The sequence below is a fragment of the Callorhinus ursinus genome, unplaced genomic scaffold (assembly GCF_003265705.2).
Source record: "Callorhinus ursinus isolate GAN/ISIS: 27379988/994484 unplaced genomic scaffold, GSC_fseal_2.0 scaffold39, whole genome shotgun sequence".
In the NCBI taxonomy this organism is placed as follows: domain Eukaryota; kingdom Metazoa; phylum Chordata; class Mammalia; order Carnivora; family Otariidae; genus Callorhinus; species Callorhinus ursinus.
In genome coordinates, this window is record NW_027397101.1 from 20249310 (window position 1) to 20256263 (window position 6954).

Here is a 6954-nt window from a genome sequence, read left to right on the forward strand (position 1 = left end):
CCCATCCCTCCCACCCCCAACCACTCCAGTAACACTCAGTTTGTTTCCTGAGATTAAGAATTCCTCATATCATATACCACCTCTTCTTTATCCATTCATCTGTTGATGGGCATCTTGGCTCTTTCCATAGTTTGGCTATTGTGGACATTGCTGCTATAAACATCGGGGTGCATGTACCCCTTAGATTACTACATTTGTATCTTTGGGGTGAATACCCAGTAGTGCAATTGCTGGATCGTATGGTAGCTCTATTTTCAACTTTTTGAGGAACCGCCATACTGTTTTCCAGATTGGCTGCACCAGCTTGCATTCCCACCAACAGTGTAGGAGGGTTCTCCTTTCTCCACATCCCCGCCAACATCTGTTGTTTCCTGACTTGGTAATTTTAGCCATTCTGACTGGTGTGAGGTGGTATCTCATGGAGGTTTTGACTTGGATTTCCCTGATGCCGAGTGATGTTGAGCACTTTTTCATGTGTCTGTTGACCATTTGGATGTCTTCTTTGGAAAAATGTCTGTTCATGTCTTATGCCCATTTCTTGATTGGATCATTTGTTCTTTGGGTGTTGAGTTTGATAAGTTCTTTATAGATTTCGGATACTAGCCCTTTATCTGATATGTCATTTGCAAATATCTTCTCCCATTCTGTCGGTTGTCTTTTGGTTTTGTGGACTGTTTCTTTTGCTGTGCAAAAGCTTTTTATCTTGATGAAGTCCCAATAGTTCATTTTTGCCCTTGCTTCCCTTGCCTTTGGCGATGTTTCTAGGAAGAAGTTGCTGTGGCTGAGGTCAAAGAGGTTGCTGCCTGTGTTCTCCTTTAGGATTTGGATGGACTCCTGTCTCACATTTAGATCTTTCAACCATTTGGAGTCTATTTTTGTGTGTGGTGTAAGGAAATGGTCCAGTTTCATTCTTCTGTATGTGGCTGTCCAATTTTCCCAACACCATCTGTTGAACGGATTGTCTTTCTTCCATTGGATATTCTCTCCTGCTCTGTTGAAGATTAGTTAACCATAGAGTTGAGGGTCCATTTCTGGGCTCTCTATTCCGTTCCATTGATGTATGTGTCTATTTTTGTGACAGTACCATACTGTCTTGATGATTACAGCTTTGTAATAGAGCTTGAAGTCTGGAATTGTGATGCCACCAGCTTTGCTTTTCTTTTTCAACATTGCTCTGGCTATTTGGGGTCTTTTCTGGTTCCATACAAATTTTAGGATTATTCCATTTCTTTTCTTACAGAACTGTGCTTGGGGAAACTCCATTTGTTGAGTGCCACTGAGGGCATATTTTGCTAAACTGCTGCTCCAGGTATTTTTGTTTGGAAAATCTATCACAGGAGGGCACAGTTGTTTATTGGATGAGCAGAAAAGAAAAATATGCTTTTGGCAACCAGAAAGTTTTAAGGTCTTTCAAGTTGTATAAAATGGACCTGCAGAAACATTTAAGTGTTCTCAGGATGCAAAGTTGGAGCTGAAATGTGATATGAAACCAGTTGCAAAAAGTGTACAGCAGCCATCTGTTGAGGTCAAACCTGGTACCAAATATGCAAGAAAGCTTCAGGACACATAGCTTGTTGGCCTTGTCCCATATCGTCGCATAATCTGATCATGTGTGAATTTCACAAAAGATTCATATTCTGCTAGTTTGGTATTGAGGATTTGCTCATACTCTTCCTGAATTTTATCTGCATAGTCTTTTAAGAGACGCTCACATATTATTCCATCTTCTCGGAGGCTAAAGGTGGGCTGGTCCTTCTTCATCCAGGAGGAACCTGGAGAAGTGGGTGCTGTGAGTGCTGAGGAATGAGGCTGACTTTCCGAAGTACAAGCTTCATTCTGATTAAGAACAACTTCTAAATGTCTCCACCTTTGATGACGACTATATTCTTGTTTTATGTTCTGAAAAATTTGTTCCAGTGTTGGGAGGCGCTGCTTGCTGCCAGGTGGGGTGGGCTGCTGCAGAGTGGGCGGTGAGTTCTGCGACTGGAGAAGTGGTGGAGGCTTGGAGTCCGGGGGACCTGAGGCCCAGAGTGGGGCAGGGCAGAGGGGCACAGCACCGCCGCTTCTGGGAACCAGGGCTCAGCAGCGCTGCCTCGAAATCCACGGGCTGCTTCAACGTTACCCTGCACACCATGCCGCTGAGGGGCCAGGGACCAGGAGCAGACATGGAGGTAACTGCGGCCCAACCTCTGGCTCTTCAGCGGAGCTCTCAAGTCTAGCCCTCACTTATTCCTCTTAATTGTGCCTTCTGAAGTATTTGGTTTCTGGGAAATTCTCTTTTATCTAGACCAGTCAGCCAAACAATGAAAAAAATTTTTTTTCACTTGTATTTGTCTAGTATTTTCAGGTTTGCTGTAGTAGGACGATTTCTCTGAGCATCATGTCCACCAAATTATTGGGAAGGGAAACCTCTACTCTCATAAATAGAATTGCTAAACACCACTTGATTTTTTGTGCACATGGACTCATGATTACCAATATATATATATCTGTTATTGTATTGAATCAAATACAGTGAGGCACCCAACACTTAGTAGGTGCACAGTAAATGACAGTTGAATAAGTGATAGTCTCAAGGTTGATTTATTTACATAAAGCTACTTTCCCTATATTACATTGTCCCATATTTCTATGATTTTTGGTGCTCATATTATTTTTGGTCTCCCTCTCAATCATCAAGCTTCCTTTCTTGTGCCTAAGTAAAGGAACACCTCACTTCCTGATTCTAACGTTTACCAACTTTTCCCCTAGAATGTGTTTAAAATCGCCTTCTATTCTACTTGTAAAAGTAACATATTTTGAAAAGAAGAAAATAGGTAGCACTTGAAATCCCATCTCCCAGATATAATCACTCTTCAAACTCTCACAGTTCCCTCTTGCCTTTTTGTCTGTGTGTGTCCCATCTACCTGAGATTGCCCTCATGCGCCAGTAAAAGGGAAGAGAGATCACTTTACCCAGCAGGCTGAAGAGATTCCTCAGAGCTCCTGTCAGCTGACAAAGGGCATGGAGCAGATGGAGGTTCTCCCTTTCTGAAACTATGGTTCTTCCCAGAAAGCAATGCTGATGAAAGAATGACTCAGTTAAACAACTGCATTGTTTATTATTGTCATAGAATTTATCAATCAGTGACAAAAAATAAATAAAATTAAGTCAGGAGCAGACTCATGCTGTCAGACTTTAAAGTATGTTTTATATTTAATTCAAGTTCTTGAGCTTCATTACATCTTTCTTTGTAGTGTACATAAACTTCTCAGATCTTCCCATACAGTAGGCTATATAGGACATAAGGGGCCATCCCTCTAATTATTTCATTTGCTTATGGATTTTCTCATTTTAATACTATGACCATAGATGGGTATAAAGTGGATGTATCATCACATTTCTACTGTTGGATCCTGGATACAGTTGGACCCTAGATACAGGTGAGAGTTTACTATACTGACAATCTTATATCCTACTTTTTCATTTAATAACATGGAACATAAGACTATTACCATATAATTATTTTAATAAATGTACAGCATTCTGTCATATTGCTGTTCTGTGATTTATTTTCCAGTATTTTTCTGTTGAATTTTTTCCAATATTTTACTGTTGCAGATACCTCATTATGAACATCTTCATGCATAAAGCTTTTTCTACATTCCCAATCTTTTTAAAGTACATAAATCTGTTCCTATAAACTACTCATTTGCTGCTTCTAAACTGCCCTGGGATAAGAAATTTGATAAATAAGCTTGTTAGAAGTAAACCTAAGTTAAAAGTCAATAGGCTCTGAAGAAAGATTAAATGCATGGACTTTGTGACTTTTTTTGCTTTTTTTTTTTTTTTTTTTTTTTTGCTTTCCCCTTAGCTTTTTTAATTTAAATTAAATTTAGTTTCAGGGGTAGGATTTAGTGATTCATCAGTTGCATATAACACCCAGTGCTCAGTACATCACGTGCCCTCCTTAATGCCCATCACCCAGTTACTCCATCCCCCGACCCACTTCCCCTCCAGCAACACTCAGTTTGTTTTCTGTAGTTAAGAGTCTCCTATGGTTTGCCTCCCTCTCTGTTTTTATCTTACTTTATTTTCCTTCCCTTCCTCTGTGTTCATGTTTTGTTTCTTAAATTCCACATATAATGAAATCATATGGTATTTGTTTTTCTCTGACTGACTTAATTTTGCTTAGCATAATACCCTCTAGTTCCATCCATGTCATTGCAATGGCAAGATTTCATTCTTTTTGATTGCTGAGTAATATTCCATTGTGTGATTTGTGTGTGTTTGTGTGTATACACCCCACATTTTCTTTATCCATTCATCTGTTGATGGACATCTGGGCTCTTTCCATATTTTGGCTATGGTGGACATTGCTTCTATAAACATTGGGGTGCATGTGCGCCTTCGAATCACTATTTTTGTATCCTTTGGATAAATCCATAGTAGTGCAATTGCTGGGTCACAGGGTAGTTCTGTTTTTAACTTTTTAAGGAACCTCCATATTGTTTTCCAGAGTGGCTGCACCAATCTGCATTCCTACCACCAGTGTAAGAGTGTTCCCTTTCAGGGGAGTAAGTCGGAGGGGGAGACGAACCATGAGAGACGATGGACTCTGAAAAAAAACTGAGGGTTCTGGGGGGGGGGATGGGTTAGCCTCGTGATGGGTATTAAAGAGGGCACATTCTGCGTGGAGCACTGGGTGTTATGCACAAACAATGAATCATGGAACACTACATCAAAAACTAATGATGTAATGTATGGTGATTAACATAACAATAAAAAATTTTAAAAAAAGAGTGTTCCCCTTTCTCTGCATCCTCGCTGACATCTGTTGTTTTCTGAGTTGTTCATTTTAGCCATTCTGACCAGTGTGAAGTAGTATCTCATTGTAATTTTGATTTGTATTTCCCTGATGATGAGTGGTGTTGAGCATTTTTTCATGTGTCTGTTGGCCATTTGTATGTCTTCTGTTCATGTCTTCTGCCCATTTCTTGGCTGATTTTTTGTTTTTTGGGTGTTGAGTTTGATAAGTTCTTTATAGATTTTATATATTCATCCTGCCCATCAGGACTTTGTGAAATTTTGATGTCAGAAAAGCCTATTGTGTCCCATCTCCTCCACCCCTACTCCTCAGCCCTCAACCCTACTTCCACACTGGTCCACTGTTGAGTGTGGTTTAATAAATGCCTTCCCCCAAAATGAGGCACCAAATTGCTATAGACCTGTGTGAAAAGCAAAAGACATTTCATAGCTCAAATTGTTAATGTGGTTTGGAAGAGACATAGGCATAAAGTAAAACCTCATTCGTAAAGATCCCATTGAGGCATTATTTATATATCATTATGCTAGGCAAAAACTTACTTTGTCCTAATAGGCATCTCCATAATGGAAATAAATAATGTAAGCCTTTTTAAAGCTTAGTGTTTACAAAAAGTATATATTTATCCATTAGATGTATCTTTGATAAAAACCTTCTACTAGGCAATTCCTTGTTAGCACAGTGTGAATTATTCTTTGTATTTGAAAGCAATAAAATCACATTTTTCTAAAATATTTAAAAATGCTAAACTATGACCTCTTCAGATCCTCAGTTATTCTAATTACTGAGTTTCTATAGTATTTACTCAGTAAAAATGTTGCTTTGCTCAGAAACATTTTTAATAATGCTAAGGATAATTAATGCAGGAAAGAAAAAAAATGAATTTGGCTCCTGGCCAGTTAAAATTAAATATGATCATTTATGAAATAATTACTATTTTGCACAGTTTAGCTAAAATCCCTAGATACTTAGCTTGCTTTATTCTTGCCTAAGGTATATATTAAAATATCTATTTGTGAACTGAAGGCATATAAACTTATGTTTATGTCTGATTGATCTTCTTTTTCTCTCTATAATTATTTGCTACACCAGATAGGTGGGTATTGATTTCATAGTAAAACTTATGTTTTGAGAATAAAGGTTTGTGTTTGGTAGGCACACAGCTAATGTTTCTTTAGTTGTACCTGCCTTTTATAAAGAGAGTGGTAGGGAGGTCAAAGTAGCAGCAGAGAGTTAGAGAGCATCTTTTCTTTTTTTGTAGTTGACATGCAAAATTATATTAATTTCAGGGGTACAACACAGTGATTTGACACATATACATTGGGAAGTGATCACCACTATAAATCTAACTACCATCTGTCTCCATACAACGTTGTTACAATATTATTGTCTGTATTCCCTGTGCTTCACGTTGCATTCCCATGACTCATTTATTTTTTTTTTAATTTTTTTTATTGTTATGTTAATCACCATATATTACATCATTAGTTTTTGATGCAGTGTTCCATGATTCATTGTTTGTTCATAACACCCAGTGCTCCATGCAGAACGTGCCCTCCTCAATACCCATCACCAGGCTAACCCATCCCCCCACCCCCCTACCCTCTAGAACCCTCAGTTTGTTTTTCAGATGACTCATTTATTTTATAACTAGAAGTTTGTACCTTTGAATCCCTTTCCCCTATTCGCCCATTCTCCCACCCCACTACCTGTGGCAACAACCAATTTGTTGTCTGTGTTTATGAATCTCTTTCTGTTTTGTTTGTTCATATTTTTTAGATTCCACAAATAAATGAAATTATATGGTATTTATCTTTCTCTATGTGGGTTATTTCACTTAGCACCCTCTAGTCCAGAGATTGTAATTTTTGAGGTAACTTTATGTTTAATAGTGTTTCTGATCATGAAAATATATTCATACCCTTCACCCGGGTAGCCCATCTCTATCAAATCCACTTCCCCTCCTGCCCTTTTTCTCCTGGCCTTGCTGTTCTTCTGGTCACCCAGGTTGGAAATGACAACTCTTTTCTGCCACTGCCCCCCTTCCCCCCCGCCGATTCAGTCTGGCTTCAGTTCTTATAGCTGCTTCAGTTCATCATCCTCATGCTTTCTACCAGCTAAGGGTCTTCTCCATCTTTCCTAGATGGTT

The 6954-nt window shown here is 38.8% G+C and overlaps 1 pseudogene; it reads right to left on the reverse strand.

The window, feature by feature from the left end:
* Window positions 1–1242: 1242 nt before the first annotated feature.
* LOC112836209 (akirin-1 pseudogene) lies at window positions 1243–2134 on the reverse strand (annotated as a pseudogene).
* Between the last annotated feature and the right edge of the window lie 4820 nt (window positions 2135–6954).